The sequence below is a fragment of the Protopterus annectens genome, chromosome 15.part0, assembly GCF_019279795.1.
Source record: "Protopterus annectens isolate FY-2018-M chromosome 15.part0, PAN1.0, whole genome shotgun sequence".
Taxonomy (NCBI): domain Eukaryota; kingdom Metazoa; phylum Chordata; order Ceratodontiformes; family Protopteridae; genus Protopterus; species Protopterus annectens.
In genome coordinates this window covers 735,225,328-735,247,992 of record NC_056749.1, presented here as the reverse complement: position 1 = coordinate 735,247,992, position 22,665 = coordinate 735,225,328, and the positions used below count along the sequence as shown (strand labels likewise).

General features: G+C 35.4%; 1 protein-coding gene across 2 annotated transcripts in view; it reads left to right on the top strand.

The window, feature by feature from the left end:
* Positions 1 to 22,665, top strand: part of AFF2 (AF4/FMR2 family member 2) — a 3,001,139-nt gene that overhangs the window by 1,981,434 nt on the left and 997,040 nt on the right. The window lies entirely within an intron of this gene.

The following is a 22,665-nucleotide window of genomic DNA, read 5'->3' as shown; positions in this document are numbered from 1 at the left end:
TCATAGTTTAGTACTAAGCTAACTGCCCTTGCGAGCCACTTTAAGCCTAGCCAATTATCCCTTATGAGATTCAAACCCTGCACCTTGTGTTTGTAAGGCAAACACCTTAGCCATTAAGCCACCCTCCCAACTATATAAATATATATCTATATAAATATATAAATATATATCTATATAAATATATATCTATATAAATATATAAATATATATCTATATAAATATATAAATATATATCTATATAAATATATAAATATATATCTATATAAATATATATCTATATAAATATATAAATATATAAATATATATCTATATAAATATATATCTATATAAATATATATCTATGTAAATATATATCTATGTAAATATATAAATATATATCTATATAAATATATATCTATATAAATATATATCTATGTAAATATATAAATATATATCTATATAAATATATATCTATATAAATATATATCTATATAAATATATAAATATATATCTATATAAATATATATCTATATAAATATATAAATATATATCTATATAAATATATATCTATATAAATATATAAATATATAAATATATATCTATATAAATATATATCTATATAAATATATAAATATATAAATATATAAATATATATCTATATAAATATATATCTATATAAATATATAAATATATATCTATATAAATATATATCTATATAAATATATATCTATATATCTATATAAATATATATCTATATAAATATATAAATATATATCTATATAAATATATATCTATATAAATATATATCTATATATCTATATAAATATATATCTATATAAATATATATCTATATAAATATATATCTATATAAATATATAAATATATCTTTATTAGAGGATAGCAGTGTCAAAACGTCAAACAGCTTACATCAAGCCAACACAACTGAAGCTGCATTACATCGAAACAAATAGCAAACATCTTTTTATGCAGGGGCCCCACAAGCCCTTACTAATTGTATATACTAACTCCAAGATTGCAATACAGATGGGAAAGGACCAATACCCAGAAATCTGCTGTTCTGCAGTCACACACCATTCACTTCCTGTGCATTTGCCTGCTGTTACTTTCTATTTTGATGTAATACAGCTTCGATCATGTTTGTTCAGTGTAAAGCTATTCAATGTTTTGATATTGTGATCTTCTAAATGGGAACTGTGTATTTACACACAGGAACACATACACAGAGAATGTATAGCCAAACATAAAACAAATATAATAAACAACAGTCAAGCGTGTATCCACAAACATAAATACAAAACATCACAGACAGAAACTGACAAAAAGGCCATTTTCTGCTGGAAAGCAAGTTACCCAGAAAAATGGATATCCCAGAGAGAATGGTTTCTTCATTTTTAATTTCTCCAAATCTTTGGGGTTTCTAATACCATGACGGGAATGGACCCCATTCCTAAGTCAAAGTACAATTAAAGTTCATAAAATTAGTATTCATAGGATCATAGGAGATTATTAGGCTAATGACCCTTACAAGCCTAGTCAAGAGTTTATTCCCCCCCAAAAAAAGAAGAAACCTCAGTCAGTACCTGTCACCCCTGTCACTGAGGGACAAAGGTGGAACCCCTGGGACAAATTTATGGTTTCCCATCCACTCATCAAGGTTACGTTTGAAGAGGATCAGTGAGGTACTCTGTTTGACGTGTATGGGAATTCTATTCCAGAGATGGGGCAGCCTCTGGGAGACAAACCTGTCTCTCCATCGGGTTTTGTTGATGTCACATATTAGATTTAGGCCTATCGGGTGGGTAATGTGTGAGGAGTTAGACATATGGAGCATCTCCAGTAGGGCAGGGTCTGGCACTGCCTTGTAGGTGAGAGACAGATCACCTCTGAGCAATCTGTATGCTACTGAGTAGAGTGATAGTGATTTAAGGTGTTGGAGGCCATGGATTCTCTTTGTGAGATATTTCTGTGGCCTTTCCAGTTGGTGCAGGTGTTTTGTCAGGAACATACCAAATGGGGCATTGTACTCAATGGTAGGTCTAATAAGGGAGGAGTACAGCGAGGTAATAACCTTCTTTTTTCTGGATGTGATCCCTTAACTTATGAGATTAACCAAGTAAAAGGCTTTTCTGACCACTGCCGCCACATGATGGTCAAATGTGAGATTGTTGTCATCCTGAGTACCCAAATCACTCACCACAGGTTGTGTGCCTAGGGGGTTGCCATTGATATGGTAATCAGTAGGGGCCATGTTTTTGCTGAATGGTGTGATAAACTACTTTTTTGCATTTAACTTAAGGCCGTGACTTTGGCACCAGTTATTTGTAGCTGTGAGACCCTCTTGCAGTATGTTAACATAAGTTGGGGAGTCAATGACAGCACCCAACTTACAGTCATCTGCAAACCTGGTCAGCCACAGGCCCTTTGTCTTTGCCTGGACCTCTGAGAAGTATATGCCAAACAGTAGGGGTCCCAGGACAGATCCTTGGGGAACACCAATATTGTCTGCTGTCGGAGGTGGCAGCGCCTATTTTGACTTTGTGGGTTCTATCTGTGAGCCAGTTGCCCACCCACCTGACTAGATAGGGATTAACACCAAGTTGTGTTAGCTTTTTGATGATGCCCAAGTAGGGGATTGTGTCAAAGGCCTTGGCCAGGTCAAGGTAAGCTGTATGTACTGACTTTCCCTCATCCAGGGCCTTGGTGACAGTCTCAAAGAAGCCAACTAGGTTCAGTAGGCAAGATCTGCCCCTGAGAAATCTGAATTGGGTGGGGTCGAGTGCTTAGAGATTGCCTATGTCCTTGTTTATGAGATCCATAATAATAAGCTCCATGACTTTACAGATCAGACTTGTCAAGCTAATGGGTCGATAGTTTCCCAGGTCAATAGTGGCACCACCTTTGTGCAAAGGGATGACAATGGCAGTTCTCCACTCTGCTGGAGTAAAGCCTGTAGTTAGGCTGTGGTTGAATAGGGTGCTCAATGATGAAGCTAATTCTTGCTGGAGATGGTGCAGAATACAGCCTGGGATACTATCAAGTCCCATGGAAGCTGTGTTCTTTGCCTTGGATAGGGCCTTTAACACTTGATGTACAGAGATGCGAGGTATGGGACAAGTATTGGGGATGTCGACTGTGCCTTTGGGGGGTAATAAAGGGGGTGAAGTTTGCATTGAACCTATCAGCCAGCAGGTTGGCTAAGTCGGCAGGATCAGTTTAAGTGGTATCATTAAGTACTAGTTCTGAACAAACTTGGGCTTTGCCATGGAGGTTCCTAATGTAACTGAAGAAGGACTTGTGGTTTCCCTTTGTTTTGGAAGCTAGTTTTAACTCATAATTGGCTTTGGAGGTTTTCATTAGTGATCTAATTTGCTTGTTGAGGCAGAGGAGGGAGGTTTTCCAATTTGAAATTTGTTCCTTTTTACCCTTGGACAACAGTTTTTTCCTTCTTGTTGTAAAGCCTGTTGATAGAGGATGCCCACCAGACAGGTTTGTCTGAGTCCATGCAGTTGTACAGGTGCTTATAGATTGCAATGACGGTACTGTTCAGCATAGTTGTCTGCATCATCTGAGGGGGTTGGTGGAGTGAAGCTGCTGATACCCTCCCTTAGGAGGTTGTAGTCAGCTTTTGAGAAGTTTTTTAGCCTGGTTATGGCTGGGGAGGGGTTGGGTAGGATAGAAACTTCGAATGAGAAAGAGTTTCACTCTTTGATGTCAGCCAAAAGTGCTCTTCACAGCATGCACAATGTGCCCAGTAATGACTCCTGCAATTCGTATGGAGTTACATGTACTGGTAGCATATCTAAATATGATTGTAGACTCTTTTTTATAAGACCCGTTGTTCCTACTGCTGTTGGAACTGTCTGGGTATGTTTCTTCTACATTGCTCTCATTTCTGCAAATCCTGATATTTTATTAACTATGTGTCTGTCTGTATGCGGAACACTGTAGTTACTAGGTGTAGCGATTTCAGTGATCAGTGCTACTATTGTCTTCTTTTCTTGGACCACTATATCCAGTTTTCAATAATGGTTTCAGAAGGGGACCGGACATGATGACTAAGGTGGAAAGGGTAGGATAGGGATGAACTGTTATGATGGATAAGGTGGAAAGGGTAGGATAGGGATGAGCTGTTATGATGGATAAGGTGAGAAGGATAGGTGGGGACATGATGACTAAGGTGGAAAGGGTAGGATAGGGATAAGCTGTTATGATGGATAAGGTGAGAAGGATAGGTGGGGACATGATGACTAAGGTGGAAAGCGATGAGCTGTTATGATGGATAAGGTGAAAGGATAGGTACATTGGGGAAAGGGACAGGAAAAAATGTGGTTAACGTTGTTGCCTCACAGCAAGAGGTTCACCGGTTCGATTCTCGGCTGGGGTGCCTTCTGTGTGGAGTTTGCATGTTCTCCCTGTGTTTGCGTGGGTTTCCTCCGGGTACTCCGGTTTCCTCCCACATTCCAAAGACATGCATCTGGAGCATTTCTCCCCGGGCCTCCGCTGAAAACAGGCTCTGTGGAACCTAGTCGGACTTTCCCGGTCAACAAATAATAAATAAAAAAAATAAATAAATAAATAAAATAAAGTACAGACAAGCCAGCGAGGAAGAAAGCACTTCTGAGCTCTGACAGGACAGATCGAGTCTGCATATTTTCCTGCCCTACTAAACCTAAAATGTGGTAACAGTGTTGCTACAGGCTAAATTTCAGATAAGTTAAGCAGTTTTAGTAATTTGAGGTTAGCTGTTTGTGTAGTCCAGTGTTATACTAACAAAAGAAAATCGGATGAAGGAAAGTGAAGATTTGGTGAAGAAAACAGTGTCTTTGATTCAGTGGGTAAGGTAGCTTAATGAAATGTGTATCTGTGCTAGCAACAATTTAAAAATAAATGAATAAATAATTCTAGATGGCCATTGTCAAGACGTATCCCTCTGTCTGCTTCCCTGCACAGGGAAAGAGCACATTCCTAGGGATAAGCTGAAAAAAAAGAAAAGATGTTTTCCAAGGGATGATGTAATCAGTTGTCAAGTTGCTTCTTGGGATATAGGCTTCAGGTTTTGGCTTTCACTCACCAGCTGTGCAGCTCTGGGTGGGTCAGGATTCAAATGTGCTTTATCAGAGGCTGAAGATATCCATGTTCATCAAGATCTACACTGGTGAGATCAGATATAAAGCAGCATTTTCCTCAGAATGGGTCCAGGAGGAAGGCTTGCCTGCAGAACCATTGCTCAGGGTGACACAATGTTAGTTAGTGAAAGTACACAGCATGCAGGAGCAACAGTTTGACACATGTTAATTTGTGTTTTGTGGAGCATTTCTCCCCAGCTCATTGTAAAATATTTAATCTGTTGCAGGTCTTTCTCCCTTTGTATATAATTACTCATCAACTACTATTTAAAGGGTACATATTACATTATCAAACTTTTAAAAGTTCGAACGTCATATGGTCGACACCATATGATCGAACTTTTAAATGTTCGAACCTTTCAACAGAGATCTCCGTACAGTGCAGAATGGGAAGATTTCCCTTTCCTGCAATGTAGTGCGATCTCGGAGTTGGTATATTTAAAGAGTGGGGGGTGTGGGGGGTGCAGGTGGGCTTGACCCCTGCTTAAAATGGTCAATTAGATTTTTTCTGTTTATTCATTCATTTATTTTTTTTTTTTTTTGCTTTTCGAACTTTAAAAGTTTCGATCATATGGCTTCAACCATATGACGTTCCAACTTTTAAAAGTTTGATAACGTAATATGCACTGCTATTTAAATGTTTTTGAATCTGTTCGGCTTTTTGTCCCTGGGCCTCTGCTGAAAATGGGCCATTGGCTCAGTCGGACTTTCATGGATAACAAAGGGCAAATAAATAGAGTTTCTATCTCACTGTCTAAAAGTTAGCGCTGAGGATTAAGGTCTTAATAAACTGCTTTCTGCAGTACAGAGTTTGACTCGCAGTCATCTGAAATGCTTGATATAAGGTAGGGATGGAGTAAGGAGCTCTAGCCACTGCCCATTCAAGGATACTTGTAGTCTAGCGATTGACACCAGCTGAAGTGGGAGAGGACAAGTTGTGGCGATAATGAATAGGGGTTGAGAATGAAGCCACATACAATGATATAAATATTTACATACAGATTTCTACTTAAGGCCACTGTCACCCGTTGGAAACGACAAGACTTTGTGATCAGTGAAAGGAAAGGAAGGGGCACTACAGGACCTACTTGACAAAGAGGTTGGTTGGGAATGCTGACCAGCTTATTTTCCATTCCACCATACCACAAGGTTTCCCCTTTGGACAAGGTGCCTAGGAAAGAGGACTGGGGAGTTTAGATTGATCCGCCATCTTTCTGTCCGAGAAGATAGGTCAGTCAGTCTTGCAAGAAACAGAAAGGAAATCAAAACTACAATATGCATTCCTGAACAATGCTATAGTGACCATTAAGTCTTTGAGAAATGAGTGGCTGCACAAGCTCAACATACAGTCAGCTTTTCAATTGCTGCATGTACATCTGAAAGACTGGCATCTGTTAGGAGTGCAGTTTGGGAACATTTTTATTTTGACAAAGCAATGCTGATGGTGTGCACAGTAGTCTTTGTCACTTCTAAGAAATTTAGGATGGCTCTACACTAGCACAGGGTTGGCCTGTCTGTGCTGGGCAATTTCTTTATCATGGGATCTTTTATACTTCACATGAGAAAAGGGCCATACATTTGAATTTGAGTCCCCTTTTCCCAGAAGGGGACCACAACAACTATGAACTTTTTGGGGCTGGAATTATATGCCATTAGGGAGATGCAAACTTGCCAGTGGACAAACTTCATAAGCTATGGAAAAGAATGAAGAGAAGGCTGGGGTCAATGAAGGGATGGAACTGCTGCGTTTACTGAGTTTTGTGAGTAAGGCAGTTGCCCCAGGACCTACTTTTTAACAGACCCTTGGCCTGCTTTCTAAAAGAAGGAAAGGAAAAACATCATAGAGTGTGGGTCACACATAAGGTGTGGGTGGACCGTGACATGTGGCGACCGTGACATGTGGCATCAGTTTCTGCAAAATGTCATTGGGGCTACATTTTTGAAAGTAGTTTGGGTCAGTAACAAGGACCTGGAGCTATCCACAGACACCTCAGGAGAAATGGGCATGGCAGCATACTTTGTAAGCAGGTGGACTGTGGCCCCAATGGCCAAAGGACTGAGGGAAGATATCAGGATAGACATTACAATCCTGCAGCAACTGACTATCTGGTTGGCTCTAAATACTTGACAGAGGCATTTGAGCAATCACAAAATTTGGTTTCCTTCAGACAAGCAGCTGTCATGGCCTTTAATAATAGGTAGGCCAGATCCACTGTGGAGTCTGAGGATATTCAGGAAATTTGTTTTGCATGCTGTACAATGTAACATTTCTTTTTCAGCCATAAACATGCCTGGGCATTGCAGTGACACTTCAGACTGTCTCTCTTTGAAACAATTTCACAGATTCAGAGTGCTGAACCTGGAAGCTGTGGAGGAGGGAGATGAAATGCTGCCATGGGTGTGAAGCCCTGGACAGTGATAGCAGGCAGGCTGACATGGGAATCATGGTCACCAAATACCAGAGCAATGTACTTGAGGGGTCAGGTGGTCAATTACCTAGCAGCTGCTAAAAGGAGAAAGGAGATGTCAGAGCATTTACCACTGAAATACTTTGCTCACAGGTGGGAGCAGGGGCATGGAGTGTCAACTGCCCATCTTCACTTGGCAGCCACTTGATGGATACTGAAAGGATGCATGGTACAGGGACAGGAGTTTACTGTTAAGAAAACTCTTCTTGACTATCCTGGTAAAAGGGTTATGCACCAGTTTACGAAGCTACTATTAGCTGTATGAGTTTTTATATTTCTGGTTTTGTACTATGGGGCCTTGAGGGTCAGTGAGGTATTGCCATTGGCCAGAGAGCTAGGCCTGGGTAGAGGCCATGCTTAGCAAGATTTTCATGGGATACACCATTTTACTCTGGATCTATTCTTCAATGATGGCTTATTTGGTGAATGGACACCAAAGTATACTGCATCAGCAGAAGGAAACAGTGATTTGTGCTGTAGCATGGCTTCACACACTACAGCACAGATGGGGAAAAACTACAGGATGGAGTCTTGTGTTTCATTCCAGGGTATATATCCTTTACAGCACAGCAAGCTGAAGACAGACTAAAATCAGTTCCTTTATCATAAGGCATTGACTCATCAGACTATGGCTTTACTATCCCTTGTCCTGTTACATAGCCCAAATAGTAAGCTTCTGCCATGCCTAACTTGCACTTATCTGAGTTAGCTGGGAATTTTAAATGGCTTGCACTTTAGAGAGATGAGTATCCAAGTTCTCAAAAAAATTATCACATCATCCTTGTGGACTGACACATATCTGATGTTAGGTGTAAACATTTTGTTCATGAGACTCTGGAATCTTGAATGTGCCCCGTATAGACAACAAGCAGTGAAAAAGTCCATCTGATGTAGAAAATGACATTTTCCTTAACATCTGAGATTAGTGGAACTTGCCAATAGCTCTGATTAGGTTCAAAGTGAATAGATACCCAACTACTTTTTACAATAATTTTGTTTATTTAGCACTTAATTAAATTTAGAGATGTTTAATTTTCTGAAGTAGTTACAAAGCATTGTGGACCCATCAGGTTTGGGTGCAAGCACAATATGTCTTTTTCCATTCACTTCCATTGACGTCATTAAACCTGGTGTCAAAAAGGGTTCCTGATTTTCTGCAACCCTTCTTTAATTTCTTGGTGTGGTAACTGTATTATGGTTTCAAATTCACTTTCTTACAATGCATCATTTATGTGTTATGATGGATCAAACATCAAACCTTCCTAAGATGCAACTCTAAACCATGTCTTTATTTCTAAGTGCAAATTCCTTCATTTCTTATTTCAGAAACAGTGATGATGTCTTCCTGTTTGACTTCAAAACATGCTATTGGAACCTTAACTTCATCTGTAAGCCCACTTGCTACAGGAACTTCAGTTTGTTGCTAATGTTTCAGAATATTTATGTGATATAACAGCCCTGGTTTCCATTTTCAGGTGTCTTACCCTATAATATATTATATAATTTAATTATTATATTATAATAATTAAAGTCAAGTAATGCATGTATAATATCAAAATATCCTTGCCGCTTTGCAAAGAATTTGCTTTTAGCAATGGGCATTAACATATATACTTCAGCTGATTTTAACTCTCTGAGATTGGAATTTTTATTTATTTATTTTTATTTATTTAACATTTGTTGACCGGGAATGTCCGACTAGGTTCCACAGAGCCTGTTTTCAGCGGAGGCCCGGGGAGAAACGCTCCAGATGCATGTCTTTGGAATGTGGGAGGAAAGAGGAAACCCAAACACAGGAGAACATGCAAACTCCACACAGAAGGCACCCCAGCCGAGAATCGAACCGGAGAACCTCTTGCTGTGAGGCGACAACGTTAACCGCTGCACCACTGCGCCGCCCAATACATGCTTTCTGTTGTGTCTCCTGGCTTCTGGACACATGTGCTCTTATTATAAGCACTGTAGTTCTTAGCCTGTCTGCAGGTCTGAAAAACACTCTCTCACACTTTTAAAGAGACTGCTTTCTTCCTTCCTTGTTTCTTTTGTTATACTTTGACATCCTCAGGGATATCTGCCATTCAGCAGTTCAGATGGTGTGAATCCAATAGTTAAGACTTTGGCTGCTTCTCTAACATCAAAGGGAAGACATAGAAGCAGTCAGTCACATTTTTTCCATTCCACTTTTATACGCTTCCATAACACAGACGTTAAATTTGTGCTAAAATGCTGTACTAGCCAATCTATTTAAGAAGTTCTTAGCTGTTTCACTTTAAAAAAATATTTCCTAAGTCTGTACATTATTCTGGAGATGAAAATGGTACCTCAGTCAGTAAAAAATTCTTGGGGGGGAATTCTACCCTATAAAAATGCATTTCTAGTTCTTTCGCTACTGACTGTTCCTAGGGGTACTACTTCAGGAAATTTGATTCATAATCCATAATTACTTGGATATATTGAGTGCCTTATACTCATGTTTATAAGCAGATTCCCAATGTCCATTGCTATGCATTCAAATGAAACATTACAAGTGAGTAAGGATATAAAGGCATTCTTAAATCTGAGGTTGGGCATTGTCTTTTGACAGTCTGGTCAAGCAACACAAAGTTCTTTATATCCTTCATAATGCCATGCCAGTAAGATATATCTCAAATTCTAAGTTCAATATCATCCATTCCTGAATGACCATTCAACACGTGGCTTTGTGATAACTTTATTACAAAAGTTTTGTAGAATCAGTATACTTGTCTTGTCTTTAGTTACCCTGTGGGGTCGGCCATTTATTAATTCAGAATGTGGGCATGAAGTGTGGCTGTTCTGCTCCCTTCTTTCTCTGTTTACTTGTGCTCTGTTCTCTGCAGGTCTCCTTAGCATATTGCCTTCTGTCTGTGCCTTTATAAACTCGATGTGCCTTATTTATTTATAAATAATAATAATAATAATAAATAAATAGATACTGTATTGCCTTCTGTCTATGCCTTTATGAAATCAACGTGCCTTATTTATTTATTTAGCTGTTATTTATTTATAAATAATAAGTAAATAAATAATAGTGTATTCTCTTCTGCCTGTGCCTTTATGAAGTCGACATGTTTTATTTATTTATTTATAATAAATAAATAAATAATGTATTGTCTTCTGTCTGTGCCTTTAAGAAATCAACATGCCTTATCTGAACATCAGCCAAGTCTGCCTTATTTTAGTAGTATTCTAACTTGAAATAGAGGTTGTTGCTTATTTTGCTACAAGTACAAATACAGGTTCCCCCTTCATCTAGTTTGCTTTCTTAAAAGAAAGGCAATTCATAAAATTATTTTTTTTCCACTAGGGATAGTGGTAGTTTCCCCTTTCTCTTCAACACTGTCTTATGATTTTCTTTACCTTTAAAGTCTTGCTTCTGTTTCTCAACAATAAAAAATCACTTAAACTAGTAAACAAAAACCAAAAAAACGAGCGGACTACTAAAAACGGACTCTTTATTTACACACTTGATTTGGTAAGCGCTTTTACCGACTATAATAAGCCAGCTTCCTCAGAGCAACAAACACAGTTAGAATCCATGACAAAGTATCAATATAAACTTTAAATACTAATTAACTGCTGACGTCTTAATTGGCCATATGACCAACTAATTTTAAAACCATTTTCTTAAAGAACCAACCACTGCTGAACCTACATATTGCGTTTCATTCACGTACCCAAAGCTTAATGATAAATGTTAAATGTTAAAATTATATTATACAATAACCATAACACACTAAATAAACATTTAACCTTTAAATATACAATTATACAAATATTACCTGTATAATTAACACTAAAAAATACAGGGGCTTATGCCTATTCTACCAAATACTCTTTTTCAACCCCCCTCATAAAAATATTCTCAAAAGTTATTTGAAATTTAATAACAAATATAGAAATGGAATCATAGGAACGTGAGTTTAACTTCCTTTCTTTTTTAAAATTCCTTCATTACAAACTTACATTTATAAAATTTACCTTTTCAAGGCTTTAATTTTAAGGAGGCATTTTAAAGAGACTTGCTCATTAAGACCAGGTAGCACATACGCCATAGTGCGAATTTGCCGCTCTAGCTCAGCCTCCTCCAATTCAAGTTGCCATGCTCCTCCTCTAATATTTTGTTCTACCTTTTGTAAAACTATACATTTAAATTGATGTTCTGGGTATGTCAACACATGTCTTGCAAGGGCATTAGTATCTATTTGTCTACTAATACTATATTGGTGCTCGTAAATCCTTTGAGTTTACGCTCAGTTTTTCCAATATAGAAACCCTCACACATTGTGCAATTAGCACAATAAACTACTCCTTGGGAATCACAAGAACAATGGGACCAAACTGTATAATTCCTATTCCTAATAGTAATACTATTGGTAATATTGATGTACCTACATTGTCCACATCTACCACATTTTCTCATACCTTGTGGACCTCGGGGTACTTTCATGACTCTCTCTACTATGTTCTTCAAATTGGGGCCTCTTCTATATATAATAGATACACTTGGCCCCAATTTCTTCCTAACTTCATTGTCCTGCTGGATGATACTCCAATTTTTATGAATTATTTCAACAATGCTACTCGAATCTGTGGAAAAGGTTGTTAAAAAACTTGTAACTTTGAAATCTTTTTTATTTATCGGAGGGCAATTACTTAGGGATATATTCACTAAATCCACTTGCCCTTGTTTCTCTTGTAACAATGGTTGAAAGTGCCCTGATTCTCTTTTGGTAAAAACTTCCTGTATCACCTGATCAATCAAAATTTCCGGATATGCTCTCTTTAAGAACATTTGTTTCAGGAGGGCACATTCATCCTGGAAGTCTTCAAATCTGGACACCATCCTAGCTGCTCTTACTACCTGGCCCTTAATCACTGCCTTCTTCTGGTGGAAGGGGATGACAGCTAGTGAAATGCAGGAATGTATTGGAATATGTTGGTTTTCGATGTATAGAAGACCTAAACTGCTTTTTCACATTATCTTTACTTAGATGGATGTCCAGAAATTTAATTTCATTATTTTCCACCTGATAGGTAAACTCTAAAAATGAGGTAAATGAAGTCAACTCCAAGATGAAATGATCTATTATCTCCCTTGAACCTTTCCACAAGAAAAACATATCATCCTGGTATCTAGTATACCAGGCGACATGCTCATTGTAGGTAGGGGACTTGAACAGAAAGGAAATTTCCCAATAAGCTAGAACACAATTAGCGAAACTACTCCCACATGGTGAACCCATTGCGATGCCACTTTTTTGGAGATACAAATTGTTAGAAAATAAAACATAATTGTTCTCCAACACAATTTCCAAAAATACTTCTATTAAGTTAATGCCTTGATGTTCCATACCTTTAATAAGGAGAAATTCTCTAACCCATTCAATACCTATTTTATGTGGAATGGATGTATAAAGATCCTTAATATCAACTGTTAGGAACGTATAATTTTCATTAAATTCCAATTTGTTGATATTCATCAAAAATTCCCAGGAATCGCAACAAATTTGTGATTCTATCATGACAAAAGGTTTTAACTTAGAATCTACAAATTTTGCACAAGCATAGGTTATCGACCCCCTACCATCCACTATGGGTCTAAAAGGTGGATCTAGAACATTCTTATGAATTTTGGGCACTCCAAATAAACTTGGAATTAGTGGTGCTGGCATCGTAAGATAATGATAAATATCCACATCTATGGTGCCCTCAAGAAAAAGGTCGCTTACTATACCTTTAATTTTGTTATAAGCACCATTTAATTAATTCCTGCTTGTGGTGACATATGCCTCATTATCTAAATATGTCAACCTTTTAGTCTCATAATCAACTATGTCCATAAAGACTAACCCACCCCCTTTGTCAGGTTTCATTACCCTAACATCACAAATATTCAACAATTTGAGAAGATCACGCTCATTTTTATCAATATTACTATTTTTATTTTTATTATAGTTTTTTGCCCTATTATTCAAACAGTGTCTAATGTCCATTTCGCAGATCTTTTCAAACAATGCCAACGCTGATTGTAGGGGTGGGTTAAACAAACTTGAGACTTTGAGATTATCCATAATACTTGAACTTTGTCCCAATTCACAGGTTAAATTCAGTTTACGGACAAAGATTTTCAAATCAAGCACAGTGGTTGGTTCTTTAAGAAAATGGTTTTAAAAGGTTTTAAAAGTAGTTGGTCATATGGCCAATTAAGACATCAGCAGTTAATTAGTATTTAAAGTTTATATTGATACTTTGTCATGGATTCTAACTGTGTTTGTTGGTCTGAGGAAGCTGGCTTATTATAGTCGGTGAAAGCGCTTACCAAATCAAGTGTGTAAATAAAGAGTCCGTTTATAGTAGTCCACTCGTTTTTTTGGTTTTTGTTTACTTACTTGCTTCTGTTTCTGACTGGTTCTCTGCTTTAATACATTAGCAAAAATCTTAAAACTCTGTTCAGGCTCCCCATTTTACCTTTTCTTTCAGTACGAAGTTCACCTATCTCTTCTTAGCCTCTATATCTACCTCCCTCAATGTATTCTTAACTTTATCAGTTTCCTTGTTGAGTTTTTATATTATTTTAACAACTGGAATCTTCAGCAAGACACAGTGTCAGATTTAGCTGAATCATAATTCCTTTAGTTCTACAGCCTTTTCTTTAATGGATCTGCTTATGTCCGGATATATATCTGGTCGAACTTTGCTTCCTATAACTTCCATTGCTCTTTAAACTGGGAAAATGATTGACATATTGTCATATCACATGTTAAGCACTAGAGCTACTGGGTACAACACTTTACCAAGCAGAGTTTGTATTTTAGCCCATGTTAAAGGACTTTCTCCTCTGTTTCAATGCAAATCTATTACTTTGTTATTATTTTTGTTTATTTGTTTACTTTTTGTGTTATGTTTGTTCCCTGAGTCAAGAAATGATGAAATGGGGAGGAAGCTCAAGAAACAATGAGGTACTGGGATTTTGGATGCAGGTTCTTAAGGAGAACAACAATAACCATACAGAATATTAAATATGTTTATAAAGTAGCAGAAAGTATTTTAAGAACTAAGCCAACAAGGGAATGGAGAAAGGAGATTCTGTAGATAGGGATGATTGCAATTAGGGATATAGACAATAGGCAAGAAGGGGCTTGGATTTATTGGAGAAAACTGGCAAAACAACCAAGGTACCGGGAGCAAATAATTAGAGAGGTAAAGATAATAGAATGGGAAGAGGCCAATGATTTATTTGGACTGCAGGATAGAGATTGCCTTCCCTATGAAGGACTGATATCAGTGTGTAGGCAAAGAAAAATAAATAATGTGATCCTAAGCAAAAGACCAGCACTGGTAGAAATGTTAATCGAATCTAGAACATAAGTTGTTGTTAAAAAAGAAATTAATACAGCATATAAAATATTGCATGATAACTATAAAAATCAATCAGAGAAGGTTAGAAAGGATTAGGAAGATTGACTGGATAAACATTTCACAAGGAAACAATAGGGGATATATGTATGTCTCCCAAATATGCAACAAAGCCTAGAAGACTTAGGATCTTTGCTTGCAGTGTTTACATAGGTATTTTTATACCCCAAGTGGACTCCAGTGAATGTTTTCTCAGATTGATAACAAATGTTGGAGGTGTGATGGGGAAAAATAGGTAATTAGGAACATATTTTTGGGAGTATAATGAGCTGGCAGAGTTTAAAAATTCCATGCAGATTACTCTATCAGAAATACTGGGTAAACAATTTGGTATGACTAAGAAAATTATTTTTCTGAGCTATGACACAGAATTGGAATTGCCTAAACATAGTAAGGCCTTGCTGAGCCTAATTATGGTGGCTGCCAAAAAAGCAATTACTAAGAAATGGAAATTCAAGTCTAAACAAACTGTACTAGAAGTAGTGTATATAGTAACAGATATAAAACAACTGGAAATGTGATCTTTAGAAAAGGGGAGGAGAAAATTACATAGAAAAAATGGAAATTGTGGGAACAGTACATGCAGATGAGGAATGAGGTTTAAAAGTAGGTAGGATTGGGGGGGTCATGATGGTGAGCAATTAACAGCACTGTTTTAGCTCTGCTTCATTTTAACATCTCTGACAGAAGTTTTACTAAAAAACTCAAATAGAACGTTTCAAAACTTGATGGATTTATAGTTGAACATCTGTTGAAAGATTTACTGCAAAAAAAAGAAAATAAATTTAAAACTCTTTTAATTGCTTTTTTTACCAAGTAAAGTAAACTAGAAAGAACTAATTGTCTCAGAATGAGCCACTCCAAGCCCAGTGTACAGGACAGTACTATGAAAAAAGACATACAGACTATAGTAAGTAACATCAGTGAGTTATCTGTAAAGGTAGATAAATTAGAAAACAAAATGACAATTTTAAAGAGGAATGTAAAAAACAAGCTGAAGTGCTGAGTGAATCTTAACCAACGTATTCCAGGATAAAATAGATGACTTAGAGAACAGTTCTAGAAGGAATAACATCATGATTTACAGGATTCCTAACAAAGAAGTGGGAGACAGTATGATTCAATTCCTTATTACCTGGCTACCTAAACCTTGAACCTGCCTGAAGCTTTTTTCCTTTGGCATTGAAAGGGCACATAGATTACTTTCTAACTCATCTTAAAAAAAACACCTTCACCAAGGTCAGTGATTATAAGATTCTTCTCAAGTCAAGATAAGAATTTAGTCTTAACAGCTGCATGGACTAATTTCATCCATCTTCAGCCCCTTTTTCCCATGGGGTTGGGGTGTTACTTTAACAGTGACAGTTATCTTAAGCCAAGGTTTACACTGCCAGGTGGCTACCCCCTGCCACATTAGTTCATCCATACCACTCCCTCACACCTATGGCCAATTTAGAGTGTTCAATCCACCTACTACATGTCTTTGTAGTGTGGGAGGAAACCATATCACCCAGAGAAAACCCATGTGACCACAGGGAGGACATGCAGCCTCCACATAGGCACCTCAGCCAAGAATTAAACCAGAAAACCACTTGCTGTGAGATGACCATGCTAACTGCTGCACCACCGCAGCCACTGCTACATGGACTAATTGTGCAGTTAAAATTAAAGGAAATACTATAAGATTTGATAAAGACTGTTATACATTAGTGATGTTCAAGAGAAGAGCATGTGTGCTACTTGTTAAAAGCTTAAAGAGTAACAATATGAAAGCATAAATCTTGTTTCCAGCAAAAATAAGGATTTACTTTCCAGAAAGAAGATTTCTAATGCCTTGAACGATGCAATGGACTTTATACAGAAAAATAAAATCCTAGAAAAAACAGAGGGAATGGACTGGAATCTATCAACTTCTTTGAATGGAAATACACAAAGTGATGGTTGCTTAAGAAAAGACAAAAAAACAGTAAAAAAAAACTGAAGGGCAAATAAAATCAATGTATTTCATGGTTATGAATTATTAATAATTTAAATAAGTGTTTGAGTGCTTATAACATGTGCTGCATAATCCTTTTTACAAGGTAAATCATTTATTTCTCTTTCCCTACTTCAAATGGTTACTAGATCCCTTTCTAAAATGTTAGAGTTTGATTTGCTATATATATATATATATATATATATATATATATTATTTTCACTTAGAGTTTAAATGGTTAAACTATTCATTTTATTAAAAGTTAATCATTATTATGATGGAACTTAATTTTAGGTGCCATGTTTTCTGATATCTTGGCATAGTTGAGTAATGTACTATTAAATATAACACAAGATGCAACAAATGACACTAAAGAGGCATGTTAAGTTACATTCTGGGTTTTAAAATGGCCCAGTAGTGTGTTACTGATAGTATACTTGACATGCAGTAGCACCCAGAAAAGATATGCTATGCTATAAATAAAGTATAAAAAATATAGCTTTTATACTTGACATGCAGTAGCACCCAGAAAACATATGCTATGCTATAAATAAAGTATAAAAAATATAGCTTTTTACATATATAAAAGTTATTATTGGAGTGATATCAAATAATTAGAGTAACATTCCCACTTTTAGAAGTTAAACCTGGATCACACATCTGCCATTCTTTTAGTGCAAGTTTATATTCTATGTCGCCTTTAAAAGTGATAGTCTGCTTTATACTGAACATCCCATACAAATAGTGCTTACTGAATCAATAAATGTTATTTCTTTAACTACAATAGCGTTTTAGTGGTTAACATACTTTGAAATGTTTTTTGTTGTTTTTTTTTAATGGTGTGGAAGGGTTTGAGGAATTGATTTATAAAGTAGAGGTGGCATGGATTCACTTGTGAATGTTTTGTGTGAATTGTAGCTGATGGACTGTTCATTTGCAAGCCCTTGTTATGAGGATGATCTTGAAGCAGCTTAATTAGAATCATGAACACTTTTGTGATGGTGCAGGAGTTCTGAAAATTCTAAGAACTGTCCAGGTTACTTCTTCCTGTCTAAAAGTAAATAATCATAATACTTTGAATCATATGCTAAGATGTCAATAAATACAAGTAACATAATAAGCAAAAGACAGTGAATTGCATTCTAAACCACTGTCAGTTATTAAATGGTTCTAAATGCTTGCATTATACCAAAAGGATAGTTTATGTAATAGCCTATAGAAAGACACTTCTGATATAAAGTTTAGGATTCTGTTTCTCTGTTGTCTCTTTTTAATGATAAAAATTGTAATATTTCAGAGCAATTTATTATGGAAAGTCTGAATCTTAAAAGAGAAGATTTTTCAGTTTTTTTTTTTGTTCAGATAATATTACATATAACATTTAAGGAAAAATAGGACTGGTTCTAACAGTAGTACTATATTAAAGAGTATCAAATATATAAAGGTAAATGTAAATGTTCTATTATAGGACACTCTACACTAGGATTATAGCTAAAATATAAAACCTAGGAATATAGCAATAGTACAAGACATAGTATACAAACAGAAATAGAAAGAGATCAGAATAAGTAAATATGTATATAGTTAAAGAATGTAAATATGTTTACAAGGGTGGGGGATTGGCATAGTGGTTAAGGTGTTCACCTTATAGGCACAAGGTGCAAGGTTTGATTCTCGTATAGAGTAATTGGCAATGGTTAGATTGGCTCACGGTGAGAGTTAGCTTGGTACTAACTTATGTTCCTATTAACAGTTTTGCACATAGTAAGTAAAATAGAAAAAAAAAAATATAAAATCATCTGACCCTATAAATTAATAAATTTGAAAATAAAAACTGACTTCCTCCCTATAGTAGACCAGAGAGATAATGTGAGGTAGAGGAAAAGATGAGTGTAGAGTTATTCAGTTTGGTCAATTTATAATAAAGGTTCTGAACACCAGTTTAATTTTTGTTATTCATAGTAACTCACTGGTGGGCTTTTTTAAGATGATGCATACTATAAATATGCAACACATTAATATGAACCAGAATCATGAACTAAGCTCCGTTAGTCTAATGGAGACTTTAAGAGGTAGTTTGTTCATCTTTATCAACAAACTACGAACATGTTATTCGATGGTAGAATGTTTTAGGATTATATCGTTAGGTAATTTTTTATTTGCTTCAAAAGTTTTGTCCATAGCTGAAGATTTCATACTGTTATATATAAAATGTATGACTTGCCGCATTGGTATGGCGGTAGCGTTGTTACCTCACAGCAAGAGGTTCTCCCGTTTGATTCTCAGCTTGGCTTGGGAGTGCCTTCTGTGTGGAGTCTGCATGTCCTCCCCGTGGTTGAGTAGCGTTTGAAAGACATGCGTGTGTAAATGGACGTGCCTTTGCTGAAGGTTGGGCATTGAGCTGGCACCTCGGCATTTCATAAAAATCTACTGCCAATCATTAGTAGACCAGAGTTCCACTGTGGCGACCCCTTACTGAGAAAAAGCCGAAAGACAAACAACAGCATATATAAAATGTATAATAAGTTCAGTACACTTGTGTTTTTTCTCTGTTATATAAATGACTGATTTTAAATGCATATCTATTAATATTAATGGATTGAATAATCCAGTAAAGACGGGGAGTCTCTTCAAATACTTGCAATTACAAAAAGTTCAAGTAGTATTTCTACATGAAGCACATTTACTTAATAAAGATATAAATAAACTTTCATTAAAGAAGTATTTGGTTTTAACAGGTTCTGGCTTTTGAGCTAAAAGAAGAGGTACTCTCTTTTTATGGAAGAACTCACCAGTAATGCCTAAACTAAAAGATACCTATGTTGATAAAAATGGTATGTTAAGTATGGAACAGAAGACTATACACATTGGTAAACTCTTACTGGATTCCAGGGGTTGGATCTAAAGATGCAAAAAATTACTTAGACAATCTAGCCTATTACATGAAAGGTGAAGTCATAATGACTGGTGATTTTAACTGTATTTTATCAGACAAAGATTCCACTACAGATAGAAAGCTGTGAATCACATTTTCAGCCAAACACTTAACTAGTTTTGTAAATCTAATGAATTTAAAGGATATATATGAGCTATGGAAAACCAGCTCACTTTAATTCACCAGCTATTCATATAGATATGGAACACAAACAAATATTGATAACATTTTTGTCTCAAACAATCTGTTATCACATCATGGAGAAGTTTCAATAATTTCATGTTCATTATCAGACCATAGTGCTATAATCTTTAATATAATTTAAAAAACTGACAATCTAATACACCACAGAAGATTACCAGTGTACATTATCAAAATAAAAGGATTCACAGATAGGAATGTTAAAGATATCAAAAACTTTCTAGAAATAAACATAAATGGTGAAGTAACTGGCGTTGTTGTGTGGGATTCACCAAAGGCTTACTTAAATGGAAAAGTTACCAGCTGTAAAGCAAGAGAGTGGGACAAAGAATTAAATAAATTATAGGCCAAAATAGGCACACTAAAGTTAAATCTAAAACCAAATGTTTTAAAAGTCAGTCTGAAGTTAAAAGCTTAAATATAAAATATGTCTAAATTGTAAATCATAAAGTTTCAATAAAGCTGAAAAAACATAAACTTCAGGCATATTCAGTAAACCCTTTAAGCATGCATAAACTTGATCTTAGATCAAAGAAAGTGAATAAACTAAATCATAGCAAATAAATTATAACACATATTAAAGTAGAAGAGATATTAAAGGTATTCTTGAGGGCTTTAAGTATTTTATGAAAATATAAATAATACAAATAACCAAGATAATGATGACATAGTTGAAACTTTTCTAAAGAAAAATATAAATAATAAGTTAATAAGTGAACAAATAAAAAAAAAATCAACAGATCATCCCTTTAACAGAAATAAAAGATCAAATAAAAAAGTTAAAAAAATAATAAGGCACCGGGCTTAAATGATCTTATACCAGAACTATATGAAATACTACCGGATGATGCAATTAAAATATTAGATACAGTCTATAGAGAAATAAAAACAACTGCTAAAGTCCCCCCATCATTTAAATATTCCCTTATATCACCTATTTTAAAACAAGATAAGGATTCTACAAAGTGTTAATTATACAGACCCATTTCAGATTTAAATATGGAGTATAAGATGTTGATATCCATTTTACCTAACAGAATTAATTTACTTATACATTAATTAACAATGATCAAACTAGCTTTATTTTAAATAGACTAGTACAGGATAATATAATAAAAATAAATGCTTTAATAGACTATGCAAATAAAAATAAAAAAGAACTTTCGATCATTAGTCTTGATTTAGATAAGGCTTTTGACTAATTGGTCATACTTCTTTAAAACACTTAAAGTGTATAATTTCTCTCCTGAGCTAATTGCATTAATTTCTAAGTTATACAGTAACTCATGTGCTTATGTTGAAATGGGTCCCTTTCTTGCTAATTCCTTTAAATTACAAAAAGGCACAATACAAGGCTGTCTATTATCACATTTACTTTTTGCAATAGTTATATAACCCTTTTGGTAATATATCAGATCAAATAAGAGCATTAATGGCATCAAAATAAAAGAAAATTCCGAACTAAAGATTCAGCTCTTTGCTGATGATAATTTACTAACAATAGGAAATATGAAAGTTCATTAGAACATATAATTAGTTCTAAGTGTCAGTTTGAAGAAATCTCAAACTTAAGATTTAATCACAATGAAGAAATCTCAAACTTAATCATAATAAAATTAGTACATTATTAATTAATAACATATTCATACAAAAATTGTCTAACTTCAATTGGAATAGCAATCAAATGAAATACCTTGGTATAACCATTATCTCTAATAGCAAAGAAATTATACAAACAAACTTCCAACAGGTTCTTGATAAAATGTTAAGTTTAGTCACAAACTGGAATAAATTCTTCTTTACCATGGAAGAATAATAATGCTTATTAAGACGGCAATTCTTCCTAAATTATTGTCTTACAATATTTAGTACTATTTCCACTAAAAAAAATGATGAAGATAAATAATATTCTGCTTAAATTTTTTGGCATCCTAATAAACCAAAAATTTAATTTGATTGGCACAGAAAAGGTTGGGATAATGGTGGAATACTATCTTACTTCAACAATTGTAAACGTTATAGCGTTGTAGATAAATTCATCTTATGATTCAAAATGGCAACAAATACATCAAGAAATATTATTAGTAAATAATAAATATATCACAACCAGTGATAAACAAATAGTACTTAATAGTTTTATCTGGTTATTAAAAGATTAGTGCATAAATGGTATTACACCCTTTTCTCAAATTCCCTATTTAAATAACATAATTTCCTCTTTCCAAAAGTTCACATATTCTAACCATTGTATTAAAGACTTGGGGGAAATTTAATAAAGCCTGCACATTTTGCAGCGCTGCTTACACATCCGCGAACATTTTTAGATTCAGTAAGAACGGCTGAGTGGTACTCACACACATGCCAACACAGAAACTTCCGTGGCATGCAAATCACCTTATAAGCAGGTGAATCTCATGCAAATGAGGCAGGTAGAGTGATCCAGCAACCAGACAGGCATCTCTTCAGACCCCCTGTCAGTATCTGTAATGTACATGGAAAAATTCCATGTACAGGAGTGTAGAC